The sequence below is a fragment of the Muntiacus reevesi genome, chromosome 5 (genome assembly GCF_963930625.1).
Source record: "Muntiacus reevesi chromosome 5, mMunRee1.1, whole genome shotgun sequence".
Classification (NCBI taxonomy): domain Eukaryota; kingdom Metazoa; phylum Chordata; class Mammalia; order Artiodactyla; family Cervidae; genus Muntiacus; species Muntiacus reevesi.
The window spans coordinates 37831651-37844212 of NC_089253.1; the positions used below are offsets into that span (position 1 = coordinate 37831651).

At 43.9% G+C, this 12562-nt stretch overlaps 1 pseudogene; it reads left to right on the forward strand.

The window, feature by feature from the left end:
* Positions 1-10369: 10369 nt before the first annotated feature.
* LOC136169604 (protein Mdm4 pseudogene) lies at positions 10370-12254 on the forward strand (annotated as a pseudogene).
* Positions 12255-12562: the final 308 nt, after the last annotated feature.

The window sequence follows — 12562 nt, forward strand, 5'->3', positions numbered from 1 at the left end:
CTGCCTTGCTCAATCCCTCTGTGGTTAAAAGGAATGCCAAGTCCTAGGCTAGCCTAGCTTTAGCGTCTACTTGGTCCAGTGGGCAAATTGAGCCACAGAGCAGATATGGGTATTCCTTGAATCCCACTGTGAGTACAAGATAAGTTTTGCAGAAAATCAAGATGTGATCTGATGCCCCACCCCTATCTGGAGTTTCAGACTTTCAGTCTTTCCCCCTGTCAGAACCCAGAATTGTCCTCAGGAGAGTGAAATGTTCCCTAGCCTCTTTTGGCAAAAGAAATTTTAAACATTCGTGTGCCCGTAGTATCAGTTTTCTATTGCTGGAATAGACGCGTGTAACAGACCCACCACCACATTTCAGTGGCATGGCTCTTGAGTGTTGGGGCTCAGCTCATCTGGCTGGGTTTGGGTACTTTTTGCTGGGCTTACACATGTGTCTGTGGTCAGCTGAGGGTCAGCCAGGCAGCTGTCATGATCTTGAGATCATTGACTTCTGGCTAACCTAGGCTGACCTGTGCTAGAATGACTCTGCTTCACATGACTTATTGTCCAGCAGGCTTGCCTGAGTCGGTTGACTAGACAGGGGGCAGAGAAGCAGGAAATCAAGCTGTAGGGAGCAACCCCAGTTCAAGCCTCTACTGTCTCTTCAACTCCCATTGGTCAAAGCAAATCATGTGACTGAGCCCGGTGTCAGAGTGGGAAAGCACTAGGAGGTTTCTTCGCAGAAGACAAGGGTGCGGTCAGTCTGCCCTACCAGAGAGCTGCCCCATGAAACTCATTATTCAGAAGGACTTTGGAAAAAAAAAAAAGAAAAAAAAGTACTTTGGCCCAGGAGTTGGCAAACTTTTCCTGTTAAAGGTCAGATAGTAAATATTTTAGATCTTGAGGGCCATGTGGCCTCTGTTGCAATTACTCAATTTTGACATCAAAGCACAAAAGCAGCCAGAGATGAAACTCAGATGAATGACCCATGTCACAAATATATTGATTTTGTTTCAACCACATAAAAATGTAAGTCTAATCTTAACTTGAGGGCCATACAAAACGGGCTAGATGTGCCCTCAGGCCATGGTATGCTGACCCCTAGTTTAGAAGCCTATAGTGAAGTCTTAGGGAAAGAGAGGCTGTAGTTAATCAGCTGTGCTGTCAAGATTTATCAGATATTTTAAGAGCAAGTTACAGAGTTCTAAGAAAATACCTAAGATCTCATCCCCTTAACTGGGAGAAGTGATCTAAAAAGTCCTAACAAAACCACCATCTATGTGTACTGTACCTTCGTCTGTACAAAAAATGACAATAGCCCAATTTTGAATCTTTTCATAAAAGCTCTTACAGGAATATTATAATCCCCTTTGCTCATCACAATCCCTGAAAGATAGATTTTTTGTGCCCCCAAATGAATCAGGGCTGGATTGTTCTCTGCAGTCTTTGCAGCTAGTGAGTATAATCAAATGTTTGTTTTCCTCACTCCCAGTATAAATGCCACTTTGTAGTCTCGGGAGTCTCTTGGCGGGGGTGGGGTGTGTGTGTGTGTGTGTGTGTGTGTGTGTGTGTGTGTGTGTGTGTGTGTGTGTGTGTGTGTGTGTGTGTGTGTGTGTGTGTGTGTGTGTGTGTGTGTGTGTTACTTCCTTCCTTCCTCCCTTCCTTGTGTGTGTGTGTGTGTGTGTGTGTGTGTGTGTGTGTATGTGTGTGTTACTTCCTTCCTTCCTCCCTTCCTTCCCACCTCCCTCCCTCCCTCCCTCTTCCTTTGTTTCTTTCTTTATCTTGATAGTTAATGCATTCATGTGATACAAAATTGAAGTTATATTTGTGCAATTAGTCTTTCCACTTCTGTATCTCAGTCACTGAGTTCCTTCTCCCTCCCCTCTTGACAATCTACATTTAGTTGTATAATTTCTTACAGACAGTGTAACATTTCAGAAACATTTTTACAGAAGAAAAAATCACTAATCCTACCCCAGAAATGAATAATATCATATTTTTGATGGTATGTATTTATATCTTATATACAGTTGTGATTATGGGTAATATGCCATAACATAGTTTGCTTTTCTTTTTTCACTTAGCAGTAGGAATATATTTTTAAGATGTGATGTAAATTGATTGCTTGGGGCAGTTAGTTTTCAAAGATCAAAGGAAGAAAATAAACACTTTTAAAAAGGCTGACTTTTAATCGCATGGAGTTGCTTCTAGCTGACCAATGCTCTATTAGAGAACTAGAAAGACCAGACAAAATATGAAAGTCGTCTTAAAAGATCTTAGAGAATTGCTGAAGGAAAGATGATGAAAGGGCCTAAAATTCTGAAGTAGAACCAGGGACGTGAGCTGACAGTTTGCAGCAGACTTTCCCTTGGGAGCATTTGCTGACTCGGTTTGAGCAAGAGGCTGAGGATCCAAGCGTTGCCCAGGCAGAGGGGACCAGAGGAGCCAGTGGACCTTAGTGCTTTCATAACACTGGAAGAACAAAACTGGGGACTGAAAGAGCCTCAAGGACGTAACACATTTCTTCTTTAAGATACTTACCAAACTCTGAAGCTGTATAGGGCCAGAAGCTATAAAAAGCTAGACCTCAAACTTCTGAAAAGCACAATCGAATTTTTGGCAGACTAATGGTGCTGATGATTAGAATTCAGGACCCATGACGGGGCAGGGACTGGTGAACACACAGGTCTTTCAGTTCAAAGCTCAGTAGGGCTCCTTAATAGAAACAAGGTGAAACAGGCAGACTGAGGCTTATTAAAATCCCAGTGCAACCTCAAACCATGTGGTCTCTGAGTGGATTAAGGTGATCAGCCCCCATTCTCTTGGTGTAACAGAGAAAAGACTGGAAAAAAAAATCTAGAGGTGCTATAATTTTTTTTATATACAATTTCTGACTCCAGTAAGAATCACTAGCAAGTCAAGAGATAAGACCATATTATTTAAAACCAGAGCAAAAGTAGAAAATAGAAACAGGTGAGCCAAATATTGTTGAGAAGGTTGAAAAGGAGTTTAAATTTATATGTTCAAGAAATAGAGGAAAATATGGAAGAAATAGATTAGTTATTTAGACTACACCTAAGGATGTCTAATAATGACTGAGTACTATGCTTGAGAATGACCCCTCCAACAAATAGCTGTAAAACCTGAACATGATATGAAAAACAGCTACTTAAAGACTACTGGAGAATGAAGGGAGACAGTTTGATGGGGAGTTCACACTCAGGAGGAAATTGTGCAGAGAAAGTTTCCTATTTTTGCTGCTTATGACTTGGCAGCTGACAAAGCAGTAGGTACATTATGCTGGTGGACAGTCACAGTACAAGTACTGAGCCAGGGCAACTGAAGCCACTGGAGGAAAAGATGGGAGTCTCAGAGGGGAAGAGGCAGCAACCACCAAGTTCTGTCTGCCCACATCTCTGCCCAAGCTCTGGACCACAGATGTGTTGTTCAGATTCAAGCAACTCAGCTAAAGACAGAAAATCTAAACCGAGACTGGAGCTGCTGCCCCTTAAGTGTGATTTGCACTGTATATCCACCCAAAATGAGCTTCCCAGGTGACTCAGTGGTAAAGAATCTGCCTGCCAATGCAGGAGACCCAGATTCAATGCCTGGGTCAGGAAGATCCCCTGGAGAAGGAAATGGCAACCCACTCCAGTATTCTTGCCTGGGAAATCCTACAGACAGACAGAGGGGCCTGGAGGGCTACAGTCCACAGGGTCAAAAAAGAGCCAGAAAGGACTTAAGAACTAAACAACAAGAGTCCACCCAAGCTAACTGCCTGATAAAAGAAGCGTCACTCTTTGGAGACAAATAACACAAACCAGAGTCTCCACAATTTAACGTTCAAAACTGACACCAATACTGAGGTGACCCAGATACTGGAGTTAACAGACAAGGATAATAAAGAAGCAGTGAAATTATGTTCTCAGTGAATAAAAAGATAGGCAACCTCAACAAAGAAACAAATGACTTTTGAAAAATAGAAACTCTGGAAATAAAAATTACAACAACTGAAACATTTTTAATCAAATGGATAGATTTAACAGCAAAAGAGATTACAGAACTGGTCAATGAACTAGAAAGTAAACTGATAGAAACTCCCCACACTGCAGAACAGAGACAAAAAGAGTTTTTTTAAAAGTCTCCCAGGCCAGTTAGATAATGTCAGTCTGACAAATGTGTGATTAGAATCCTAGAAGGCAAAAAGAAGGAAGAAAGCAGGAAAAAAAAAAAAAGCCCAAATTTCCCCAAATGTGATGAAAAGAAATGTACAGATTTTAGATACTCCACAAAGCCACCTTGATTAACACAGAAAGGCCACATCTAGGAACATCATAGTCAAAAGCTAAAGATGAGGAGCATATCTTGAAAGCAGCAAGAGAAAAACAAACCACATACAGAAGAACAACAATTAGCAACTGCTTACTCACCAGAAATCAGAGGCCAGCAGAGAGTGTAACACCATCTCTAAAGTGCTGCAAGAAAAAGAGGTCAACTCAGAAATCTAAATTTACCAAAAATATACTTCAGATATAAGATAAAACTGAGAGAATTTGTTGCCAGCAATCCTGCGCTATAAAGAAATGCTAAAAGAGTTATTTGGCTTGAAGGGGAATGATAACAGATGGAAACTCAGATCCTCTGAAAGGGATGGAGTACATCAGAAATAGTATCTGAGTAAATATAAAGACTATTTTAAAATGTTTTTCTTATTAAGTTATTTATAATACCTATGAATATAAAATGCAGTGTTTTCCATGTACACAGAGTAATGACCAGTGCAAGCCACATGCTGAACCATAAAACAGTAATCAGTATTGTATCTCCTTAAAAAGGAGAAAGAGCATGTTTTTTGACAATAATGGACTTGAGTTAGAAATCAGTAACAATAAGATAACTAGGTGGTTCAGTCTAAGTCCAATCAGAAGACAGAAACCACCTAGTAATTTAAACATGGCAGGTTTAACACAATCCTTAAATTATAAGAGGGGAACTATAAAAATGTAATGTTGTTTAGTCACTCAGTCGTGTCTGACTGCGATGCCTGCCCCCCCTGCCCCATAGACTGTAGCCCTCCAGGCTTCTCTGGCCATGGGATTTCTCAGGCAAGAATACTGAAGTGGGTTGCCATCTCCTCCCCTAGGGGATCTTCCCAATCCAGGGATCGAACCTGCCTCTCCTGTGTCTCCTGCGCTGGCGGGCAGATTTTTTACCCCTGACCCACCTGGAAAGCCCTATAAAAATGTACAGAGAATTCTAAAAGGGTACCTGAGGGCTGAAGACAAACTTTGTAGGGTCCCCCACCCCCAAATCTGGGGTTTAGGCCTCGCGGCAGCCCACTGAATAATAAACAAGTCCGCTGGTTGGCCAAGGCAGAGCTGGTTCACAGTTGCCAGGCAGGAAACAACCCCCTGGGGCACAGCTGAGCCAAGGCTGTTGGGCAGGTGCCCCCAAAGAGTAGGGATGCCCCAGGTGCACAAGGCCTGCCGTGCATGCTGTCCATGCAGGGCATGGAGGGCCACAGGAATCAGCCCTCTGGGGAGAAGAGCCAAGGCTGGTGAGCAGACATGTGGAATTGGGCCCCACTGTGGATGCACACTGTCCATGCCTGAGGGCTTGGGGAAGGGTGATCCAGGGCAGAGATAAACAAGGCTGCGGGGGCAAGTGCATAGTTAGGGAACTGCCATGCATGCCAAGGCCTGGAGCACGCGGTATCCTCGACAGGAGGGCCACCGCAAAGTGGTCACCAGGCATGGCCAGGTTCGCGAGGTTGCCGAGGGAGTGCCCGCTCTTGGTACGTGGTTGGAGAGGACCATCTGATATCCTAGCTGTCCTCACACACATCCACTTGCACCGCTGAGAACACATCGCAGGAGCAGGAAAAACAAACCAGAGCTTATGGGAGCTAGGAAGACAAGCCCTTTGCTTCCTTCAATATCCCTCCAGCGCCCTCTACAGACAGGGCTTACCCCTGTACTCACTGAAAGGGAGAAATGCCGAGTCCAGTCCAGAATCACAGGACAGGTTCTGAAGGTAAATGCAGAGCTCATGTCCGTCTTTTCAGCTACTCAGCTTTCACGCACCATTCTACACTTATTTGAACTTCCATGTTGCATTCCTACTGACAACATGTATCTATTCTTAAAAGCGACATTCTTGGGACTTCCCTCCTGGTGCACTGAACCCAATGCAGGAGGCCTGGGTTCTATTCCTGGTCAGGGAACTAGGGTTAGGATTAGGGTTACCCCACAACTAAGATTTTGCAGCCTCATCTAACCTGCGTGTCACAGCCAAGACCCGATGCAGTCAAATAGATAAATGTATTTTTTTAAAGTGACGTTCTCACTCTTCCCCTAAAATGAGAAGACATACAGTCCCAACAGTCACTGTATCCATAGCTGACTATATTAATTACTCCACAAATTTGCCATGGTCTCACTAAATATCCTATTATATAAAGATTAAATTATGAAGCTGACCTCCAATAGTCAATAGAAAGGTAAAAAGGAGAAAGTGGTCAGTATATACAGATAAACACATGCACGTGTGTCAAGTCGCTCAGTCGTGTGCGACTCTTTGTGACCCCACGGAATGTAGCCCACCAGCCTCCTCTGTCCATGGGATTCTCCAGGCAAGAATACTGGAGTGGGTTGCCATGCCCTCCTCCAGAAATCTTCCCAACCCAGGGATTGAACCTGTGTCTCCTGCAGCTCCTGCATTGCAGGTGAATTCTTTACCACTGAGCCACCAGGGAAGCCCCCAAAACACAGGCATGCAAGGAGCAACGAAACACAAAAAACTACCAGAGCTCTCATTTTTGTAATTGGTCACTTTTGTAACCGGTCACAAAGTTGTAGTTGATAACCATGGCTTCCTTCTTCAATTCCTATGTTGATAATTCCCTTTCCCTCAGCTCGAGCTTCTGCTGCTGCTCTGGGTTCTCTACCTATTGTTGTTCAGTCACTAAGTTGTGTCTGACTCTTTTGTGACCCATGAATTATAGCCCACCAGGCTCCTCTGTCCATGGGATTTCTCAGGCAAGAATACTGGAGTGGGTTGTCATTTCCTTCTCCAGGGGATCTTCCTGGTCCAGGGGTTGAACCCATGTTTCCTGCATAGTAGGTGGATTCTTTACCACTGAGCCACCGGGAAGCCCTTGTTAGAGTAACCCAAACCCTCATTCCTAAAGTATCTGAGTTCTGCTTTTGGAGGGGGGGGCATGGGTGTGCTAATAGGTGCCCCAGAGCATCCTCTTGAGTTCCAGACATAGTCCTTCTTGTCTCCCTTGTGTAGCTGCAACCAATTTTCCCTTGAGACTCAGGATCAATCATTCTAGTCAGTAGGTTGGATGCCCCCCCTTCTTTTTGTTCTTTGACTTAGTGGCATAAAGAGCCCAGATTAACCAGGGGGCAATCTCATTCTCCTGTTCAGTAATACATTGTTCTGTCTCCTTGTGGAACATGACTCACTTGAGAACTAAGATCTCCAAATCAGCAGGCTCAAATTTTTCAGTGTAAAAGGCAAAAAACTCCGGGGGTGGTTTATTAGGTGTAATAGTGAGAGAAGTCATTCCCACTTCTACCCGTTGAATCCTGGACCCATGTGTACTGGCTGGGGGGACAACAGTACCATATAATGGTCTCTGATTCAAAGACATACTTCATTCCGTGAATTAGAACCCGCATCCTTTCAGGATGTTGTCTCCCTACTGATGCTATAACTGAGTCTACCGTGAACCATTCTACTTTTCAATTACACCACCTTCTTCCAGGCAACGAAGTATGTGTAGTTAAGACCAGTTATTTCCAGAGGCATAAGCCCATTGCCACACTTCCTTTGCTGTGAAATGAGTTTCTCGATCAGATGCAATGTTGTGTAGAATGCCACGAGAGGCACATCATGTCTCTGTTGGGAGAACCCGAGGGATCTTCACTTTTATGAAATGAGCCAAGACTGGTGAGCGGGTGTGCAGAAGCATTGAGGCACTCCTGCAGGGGGCAGGGGCAGAGTCTGGAGGGTGTGGAGTTCACACGGGAAGAGCCCTAGGGAACAACCTCTGGGGTGCAGGAAGCCAAGGCCGGTAGGCAGGGGGACACGGGGGATCAGGATGCTGCTGCAGGTGAGAGGCAGAGGCAAGGTGAAGATCACCAGGCCTGGGCTGGGGCTAAGAGACCAGCGAGCTCCCCATCCTCTGCCGGCACGCAGCTGGGGCAGAACACCTCTGGATGTCCCCACACATATGCACCTCTGACTGTGCAGCAGGAGCAAGAAAAACCAAAACATCGCAGGCTGGAACCAGGAAGCAAAGCCCCTTTCTTCCTGCAGTGTCCATCCAGTGCCCTCTACTGACGCAGCCTAAGATGGTGCTCACTGAAAGGGACATGCTTTCAGTCTAGTCCATGACTGCAGAACAGGTACTGAGGTGTTTGTCTGAAGCTGAGGACCAGTATGTTGATAACTGCCACACTGGGAAACCACTAAATATTTACCAGTTAAACATTATACTTGTAAGTCATCATGGATCATAGAAGAAACCGGGCTTCCCTGGAGGCTCAGACGGTAGAGAATCTGCCTGCAATGCGGGAGACCTGGATACGATCCCTAGGTTGGGAAGATCCCCTGGAGGAGGTCATAGCAACCCACTCCAGTATTCTGGCCTGGAAAATCCCCATGGACAGAGGAGCCTGGCGGGCTATAGTCCATGGGGTTGCAAAGAGTTGGACATGACTGAGCAACTAAGTGTATATAGCACAGCACAAAGAAAAAACCATAAGGGAAATTAGAGAGTACTTTAAATGACATCATAATGAAAATACAACATTAAAAATCCATATCATGGGGGCTTCCTTAGTAGCCCAGTGGTTGAGAATCCATCTTGCAATGCAGGGGATGCAGGTTTGATTCTTGGTCAGGGAGCTAAGATTCTACATACCGCAGAACAACTAAGCCTGCTTGCCACAACTAGAGAGTCCATGTGCCACAATGAAAGCTTCCCCATGATGCAACAGAGATCCCGTGTGCCACAACAAAGACTTGACATAGCCAAGTAAATAAATATTTTAAAAAATGCATCTGATGCAGCTTCTGTCAGAAAAGAAGATCTAAAACCAAATGTCTAATTTTTCACCTTAAATCAGAAAAAGCTAATTAAGCCCAAAGTAGGAAGAAAGAAGGCTATATTAAACATAAGACCAGAAAAAAAAGAACATGGGTAAATAATAGATTAAAAAATATATGAAACTAAAAGTTAATTCTTTGAAAAGTTAGTTGATTAAGCTTCAGCTAGATTGTGGAGCTTATCCCAGGAATGTAAGGTTGGTTTGATATTTAAAAATCAATGGGTGAAATTCACCAAGTCAGCAGAATAAAGAGGGAAAAGTATTTCATCATTAATTAGTTGTATCTGTGACAAAATTCATAACATTCACTTGTGGTTAAAAAAAAAATCTGCAAACTAAGAACAGCTTGTTGTTGTTTAGTTGCTAAGTCATGTCGGACTCTTTTGTGACTCCATGGACTGTAGCCCACCAGAATCCTCTGTCCATGGGATTTCCCAGGCAAGAATACTGGAGTGGGTTGCCATTTCCTTCTCCAGGGGGCCTTCCTGACCCAGGGATCAAACTCAAGTCTCTTGCATCTCCTGCACTGGCAGGCGGATTCTTTACCATTGAGCCACTAGGGAAGCCCTAAGAATTGCTAGCATGTACCAAAAATCCGGACTTCCAGAAGGAAGCAGGTGTTCAGCATAACCCACATAGTTTGCACAAACAATTGGGGCGCAGTGAGACATTTTGGATTGATGGAAACCTTTCTGAAATACAAGTTCACAGACACCAGCCAAAGGCTAACCTAGCAAGTAGGACTTGTAAGGATAGCAATCTCAGGCCTGTTATGTCAGCTCCTTTCTGCACAACATCACAACCAAACTGGTTTCTTTCCAGAAAGGCAAGGTTGGTTATACCTTTAAACATCAATGTGACTCATAACATTAGCAGAATAAAGGGAGGAAAACAGACTGCCTCAATAGATGCAGAGACAGCATCCAGTAAAATGTATCACAAACATTTCAGCAAATTAGAAGAAGAAGGGACTTTCTTAAACTGATAGTATCTACAGAAAAATTTACCATTAGCATATTAATTGTGAAATATAATACTTTCCCCCGATGTTTGGTAAGAATATCCATCATCACCACTTCTATTTAACATTATACTGGAGGTCTTAGCCAGTACAATAAGGTGACTTGAAAAACTGACAGTACAGGGGTTGAAAAGGAAGAAGTAGCACATCTTTATTTTCTGACGCTATGATACTATGTACACTAAAATCCAAAAGGATCTTTGTATGCCATTGCTCAAGATGTCTGTCTAGGTGCAAGGACTCCATCAAAAGGTTGCAGGCCCAAACCACACTGAAACATTACTTCCCAGCTACTTGGAGAGTGATGATAATAACTTTAAAAACTGAAAATAAAAGGTGTTGATAAGGATGCAGAGAAATTGGGATCCTTGTACAGTGCTGGTGGAATGTAAAATGCTTACAGACACTGTGGAAAACAGTTTGATGGCTCCTTGAAAAGTTAAACATGGGACTACACACTGTTTCAAAATGCTGCTAAGGCCCCAGGGCCAGTGACTGACACCACCTCACCCACGGACTCGGCAGAAAGCGACTCCCGGAGTGGCCATTAAGACTTACCAGCAGACTTCATGACACTTCATGGCCAAAATGACACCATTTTCCACCTCGGCCCAGTGTTCAACATCTGACAGTGCTTGCGGGATCTCTCCAGAACAAACCAATCAGGTATGACCAAAACCGCCACTTGTGAAGATCTTGTAAGCAGCAGGTGCACAAGGTGAAATGTTCACTGGTAAAGAGGTCATGCCTTATCCAGGCCAGTGCACATTGGTGAGTTACGATCAGCAGAAGCAGCAATAAGGTGTACAGTGGTGGAGATCTCTGGGGAGAACTCCTGGGCCGTCGGACTTTCTCTGTGGAAGATGCAAGCCATCTCTCTACGATGTGCTAGGGAAGAATCTTGTCACATTAGCTACTGCTGCTCCAGCATGAGTAACTTGCCCAAGATGAGATGCCACTAACAAGAGAGCAGATTATCTGTGACTGTCCAGTCCTTGCTGTTTCTTTTGTGCCACACACTGACGTTTCCTTAACCCCTACTTGTAACAGAATTTGCCCCAATTAATTTTTAACACATTTTTTAAAATCTGAACATTAAATCTTAAAAACATTTTTTTAAAGTCAAACATGGAATGACCATAAAATTCAGTAATTCCCTCCTAGATGTATATTTAAAGGAACTGAAAACAGATACTTCCACAGATACTTCTATGCCAATGGTCACTGCAGCATTTTTCTAGCCCGAAGGTGAAAACTCATGTCTGCTTGTCAACAGATGGATAAACAGAATGTGGTGTGCGCGCGCACACACACACACACACACACACACACACACACACACACACACACACACACACACACAGAGGAATATTATTCAGCCATAAAAGGGAATGAAGTTCTGATATAAGCTATAACATGAATGAACCTTAAAAACATGCTAAATGGAATTATGCCAGATACAAAAGGACAAGTATTGTATGATTCCATTTACTTAAAATATAAAGACTAGGCAAATTCATAGAAATAAAAAGTAGATCAAAGGTTAGCAGGGCCTAGGTTTACAGGGAGAAAGGGGAGTTACTGTTTAATGTTTACAGAGCTTCCCAATACCATGATGAAAAAAGCTTTGAAAATGGTGCAGATGGTTACCCAACATTGTGAATATAATTAATGCCACTGAATTGTACACTTGAAAAAAAAAAGTCACTCTACTCAAATTACCTGGTTTGAGAGTGCTGAGTTTTCTGTCCTACCCTAACAGCGGCTGACAGTCAAGTCAACCTGAGTCCAATCAAAACTCTTCTTTCTCCTTCCCTGTGGGCGGTAACACATGCTAACTGCTCCAAACAATAATCAGATTTCAAAGCCCGGTTCACCAGTCATCTCTTGAAAACTCTCAGTTCCCATCTACAGTACTTTGTCTTCCCAACTCCCATGCACGTCAGGGGTCACGTGGTGATCATGTTTCATCTTCCCCGTCTTATTTACGCTCCTTGAAAGGATCCTCTGCCTGCCTGCTCAGTCGCTCAGTGGAGTCTCTTTGCGATCCCAGGGCTGTCTAGCCCGCCAGGCTCCTCTGTCCATGAGATTTCCCAGGCAAGAATACTGGAGTGGGTTGCCAAAGAAGCCTCTAGTTCTGATTAATTCTGGTGTCTTCTAAGTACCTGTTTGATAAATCGGACGCACTAAATCCCCTATTACCCTCCCCCAAAAGACTGCTTGCTAGACAAAAGACCCCAACCCCCAACCCGCATTTCCAGAGCACTTTCTTGCATTGTCATACCATTGTTTGGGATTCCCTCGTGGCTCAGACGGTAAAAAGCCTGCCCTCAATGCCAGAGACATAAGTTTGATCCCTGGGTCCTGAAGATCCCCTGGAGAAGGAAATGGCAACCCACTCCAGTATTCTTGCCTGGAAAATCCCATGGGCTGAGGAGCT